The sequence below is a fragment of the Petaurus breviceps genome, unplaced genomic scaffold (assembly GCF_028583685.1).
Source record: "Petaurus breviceps papuanus isolate PSGF00001 unplaced genomic scaffold, PetGlider_PUasm1.0 176, whole genome shotgun sequence".
Lineage (NCBI taxonomy): Eukaryota > Metazoa > Chordata > Mammalia > Diprotodontia > Petauridae > Petaurus > Petaurus breviceps.
The window spans coordinates 19,839,020-19,844,848 of NW_027185771.1; positions in this window are offsets into that span (position 1 = coordinate 19,839,020).

The window sequence follows — 5,829 nt, forward strand, 5'->3', positions numbered from 1 at the left end:
ATCAGACTACCTGAAAACTAAAAGCAAAACAAGAATCTTGATATAGTAATACAAAAAATAATTAAAGAAAATTGGTTTGATGTATTAGAATTAGAGGGGAAAATATAAATAGAATAAATCCACCAATCACCACCTGAAAGAGATCCTATTAGGAAAACCTTTTGGAATATCATAGTTAAGTTCTGAAAGCCTGAGCTCCAGGAGAAAATTTTATTAGCAGCAAGAAAAAATAATTCAAATATGGCAGAAACACAATTAGAATGGCAAAAGACCTGGCCATGGTTACTTTAAAAGACCACAAGTCTTGGAACACTGTACACCAAAGAGAATAGAACTGGGGTTGTGGCCCAAAATATCAAACCCAGCAAAGTTAAGTATAATCTTAAAAAAAGAAAAAGGATATTCATTGAGTTGCCAAACTTTCAGGTTTTGTTCCGAAATATTCTGAAATCAATAGAAAATTAAACATACAAGCTCCAAGAGAAATATAAGCTAAACATCAAAGACTAATTACAAGGGACTCAATAAGGACAGACTTTACTTGTTATAAGGGGAAACATAAATTTATGTTGAAGATTGTTGTTAGTAACTGGGTAGTTTGAAAGAAAGATTGGGGTAAAGCTGCGTATGATGTGAAAAGGCAAAAATAGTAATTATTTTAAATACATGAGTTGCAAGAGGAAAAACTGAAATAGAGGAATCAGCTGGGGGAGAACTGGTAGTTCTGGGACTCTATTCTTGTCAAAAATGGGTTAGAGGGAACAATACGTGTGTATGTGTGTATGCATAAATACACATTAATGTATGTATGCACACATATGTATGTGTATATATGTGTGCAAACATATACATAAATATACACACATACGTACATAAATATAAATATAATTATATATGTACCTGCATAAAATTCTTCTAAATTCAGAAAGAAATAAAAGACTAAGGGAATAGGGAGAGGGGATAGAATACTGAAGGGATCTTTGGGAATTTAAGTTAAGAAATAGGAGGGCAAGTAAATTAGTGGATTCAGGAGGGATATAAAATAGGAGATACAAACATAAAATAAAGATCAGAGGGATAATTTATTAGGGAAAAAAGCAGGGGTAGTAATCATGATCTCTGACAAAACTAAAGCTAAAATAGAATTAATCAGAAGAGAAAAATAGGGAAACTATAATGTATATCACCCATATTAATCAATATTGTTTTAGACAATTTAAAATAAGTAGAGAATATAAAGTTGGAATATTGCTATAGTATAGAAAATGATGAATTGGTGGACTTAGAAAAATATGGAAAGATTTTAGATCAATGAAGGAAGATGGCATCCACCCTTAGAGAAATAGAAGATAAACAAGTATAATATGGTCTTACATAGATGCATATGAATTTATTTTTATTTATATGAGCATTATTATAGATATCTAAGTATATGTGTTTGTAGGTATATGCATGCATGTGTATATATACATGTGTGTATGCATTTGTGCATACACATATACACACAATACATGCATTTGTACATGAATGTGTATATGCATGCACACATAAATATAGATATACATACACAAATAATTCATGTATACACATACATAAATGCACATTGCAATACAACATACATTGTGTGCATGGATATGTGTGTGTGTTCGTGCTTAACTGTAGCCTTCTTGGGGGAGAAAGGGGAGAAAAGAACAAAGTAAAAAGTGAACAGCAGAGAGGAAAAGAAAACTTATAAGGAAGGAAAGAGAAGATAGTTCAGAACACAGTCTGTAGTATTTATTATATAAGCTTTCTTGAAATGGAAACATTGCTATATATTTTGAATCCTTTCTTACATTCTGCTGTGCAGTTTGGAATCCTTTTTTTCTTTTCTTAATGTGTATTTAAGCTTTAGTATTTAGGTTTAAAATAAATTAATAAAAAATAATGAATTAACACTATCCATTTTGCAGGGTTTTTAAAAATTTGTTTTATTAGATACTTCCTAATTACATTTTAATCTAATTCCATGAGATTTGGGAGTTTTAGTTAGAACTCCTGATTTGACTCCTCTAATAGACCATCTTCAAAAAAGAACCCATGTGGGAACATACACCATAAATTCTCTCACTCCTTTCCCACTGGCTCCCATGGATATTTAACTCCTTTGAATTTTGGAAGAAGAGTTGAGGGGCTTTTATAGATCAGTGAGTCTAGCTATCACAATTTGTTTTTAATAACATGTCATATTGCTTTTTTTTCTTCAATTAAGTAATTTCTGGTCATACCCCACTTTACTCCATACCCTGACTCCTAGATAATAAGCCTTCCTTTATAAAAAGCCTTTCTTTATATAAATCATTAAGCAAAACCAACTCATACAAAGACCTTATCTGCAACTTTGTCATTTGGTTCCTAAAAGATTTCACATCCAAAATCTCCTACATTTCTGTCCTAAAGAAAGGAGGCTCATCTTCATCTTTTATCTGTCTCTAAAATTGACCATTATGGTGATTCAGAGCTGGGGTTTGTTTTAGTGTTTGTTTATTTGTTTAATTGTGTTACTATACTCACTTTGCATGTGTTTTTTCTTGCTTCTGCTCACTTCACAGTGTATCAATTCATACAGCTCTTCCCAGGTTTCTTTGAATTCCCTATTTTCATAAAAAAATTTTTTACAATGCAAGATTCTATGACATTCATATTCTATAATTTGGCCATTTCTCAACATATGGGTTTTAGGTTTTGTTTGTTGGTTTTTTGTCCCCTCCAAAATTCCTGCCATGAATATTTTGACACATATGTGATCTTTATATCTCCTAATATCTCATTTGTTATAGACAATCAATTTGAAGTCTAGAGATGAAGGATGACTAGACCAAGGGTATGAAGCTAGCTGGTCTGACCCCCTACCTGTTTCTGATTCTCCTGGCTTGTAGATGTTCTCACTGCCTGCTATGTATGTTGCTACTTCTGTGCTTAGCGAGTTCAGGAGATCTGGTCTCCCAGGTAGGCCCTTGCTTTCCTGGACATGACAAATAAGAGTTAGGCTTTCTCAGTTCCTACTATCACCATAGTCCTCTTCTTTTGGAAGGGATGCGTTTCTCCTGGCTCTGCATCTTAGGTGGTTTTTCTTTTGCTATCTATGAACAATGAGGCTTATTTCTTCACATTTCTGACCTGATGAAAATTCACGAAGGGTATATCTGAAAGGCACCAATGAAATAACATTGTATAGACTTATTAATCTCCACAAGGCATGGAATACCCATTGATCTAAGAGAAAGTTTCTATTTAACATGCAACTTAATTCAAAGAAAATGTCAAGTATTAAACTATATGTTTTGTGCTAATTGAGTAGAAGGTTTGCAAAGAGCATTGGGGAAAATAATTGAAAATATATCCACTGTTAGAAAATTCTTTTTTTTTAAAGGAATCCAGCTATTGTCCCGCTTAATTAACTCACTGGCATCCTCTATTAAAAAACATGAAAAACAAAACAACAAAACCAAGATGCACTACATCGTGGTTTCCATTGAGAGAAACCACAAAATTATCATGAGAACATAAGGAGTTTTTGTGAAAGGAACTTGATTCCTTCCCATCATCCTGTGGATCAATGTTTTAGTTTTGTTCCCCATTTTCTTTTTTTTTCTATTTGGAAAATTAATGCAGTCTCTCTCTCTCTCTCTCTCTCTCTATATATATATATATATGTGTGTATATATATGTGTATATATATATATGTGTGTGTGTGTGTATATATATATATATATATATATATATATATATATATAGGCTTCCTCCTCACATTTCATTTAATTTTCTCAGATCTCAGTGAGTAGTCATGAAAAAAAATAGAAGTAAGTCATTTAGTGCTTTTAAAAAGAGAAGCCTGGAATCACAGAAAGCTGACTAAGCATCTGTAGGAATGCTACCAGTGGAAGAGACTCTATGTAAGGTGTGGTTCTGTACTTTCAGGGACTGGTTCAATCTCAGGAGCTTACCTCTAAAATGTCTCATGGTTTCCCTGAGAACATCTGAACATTGCATATAACTCAGTAAAGACCCTTAGGGGGAAGAAAAGGGAACAAGAATTTATATAGCACCCACTATGTGGTGGGTACTATATAAATGCTCTTTCTCCCCTCCCCCTACTATGTGTTAGGCATCATGCTAAGAGCTTTACAAATATTATCTTCTTTGATCTTCACAACAACCATTTGAGATAGATACTATTATTACCCCCTCTTTTTTATAGTTGAATAAAGTGAAGTAAATAAAGGGTTAATGACTTGCCTAAGTTCACACAATTAAGAAGTGTCTGAAGCTGAATTTGAACTCAGGGCTTTCTGATTCCAAACTTCCCAGCACTCTAACCACTCTGCCATCTAATCATCTTAAGTAACCACTCTTACAAACAAAACAATATAAACTCAGTGGAATGAATGTGGACTCCTTGGAGAGAGGGGTTATTTCATTTTTGACTTTCCTTCTCTAGCTTCTAGGAAAGTATCTTGGACAAAAAAGATGTCTGTCTGAAGTGTGTTTACTTGAATTTAACATAGGACCAGTTTTATTTACCTCTTCCTCCCCTACAAAGTACTTGTACTTAAGTCAATGAACAATCAAGATAAATGATCTTTCCTCCCTGAAGAACCTTTGCCTCTCTCAGGAATAAATACATTTATAGTATGCAGTATATTCATACATATACTACATAAGTACTATTCATATACCACATAAAGTGTATGTGTGTATGTATTTATTGTAAGATGAATCTGAGGCAATAAATTCCAAGCATGATGAATTTATTAGCAAGGCTAGTAATTGCCAATAAAGTGAGATCCCAAGTTCCTCAGTAGTCAGGGATGAATTAGCAGAAAGAGTATTCTTTTATACAGTTGGCTACAGTGATACTAAATGAGGATAGTGATTAGTCTAGAGTAGAGTTGGAGTAAATGTGTAGTGTAGACTTACGTTTGGAATAATTATGCTGATTTGCAAAAGGAAGTTTTCAAAGTCCAGGACAAAGTGGAAAACAGAGTAAGTCAACATCTTCTGGAAAATTTGGAAAGTCCCATATCCCCTGGTATCAGAGATTCCCTACACTAGGTACTTATGACCAAACAGACTCTCTCAGTAATGAGTTGACTTATCCTCCCTTCTCTCCTCTGCTCTTCTGGGACAAAACATATTGAATCCAGGCTGTATCCCAGAGAAATGGAGAAATCAAACTCTCATAAACTCTTAATATTAAATACCAAGATCTTACAGGAATGAAATCCAAATCTAATTTATAATTATTGGTTGGAGTGATTTGTTAGAACTCTTGATTATTAGTCAATCAATAATCAATAATTTAACTTTGTATATATGTATATATAACACATATTTGTGTATGTACACACAAATGTATATGCATGCATGTATGTATATATGTATGTATATTTCCCTTCCCTTGCCTTCAATTGTCTTGCCATGCTTTCCCTTCCTTTTTTTCTTTTTAAATATAGTTTTAGTGTGTATTTGTTTGTGATTCTACCATTTTTACTTTATACTACATCATATAGGACTTTCCATATTTCTTTCTGTGTTTCATATCTATCAAGCTTTTAGGAGATCGTAATGATCTATTAAACTAACCATGTTCAATAATTTATTTTGGAAGCCTCCAATTATTGGATTATACATTTTCTTTTTGTCCTCCCTACCTTCTTTTCCTTTCTTTCTTTCTCCCTTTCTTTTTCTCTTGGTTCCTCACTTTTTGTCTCTCACTTTCCTAAAATAAAGAAAGAAAGAAAAGGAAGGAAGGAAGGAAGGAAGGAAGGAAGGAAGGAAGGAAGGAAG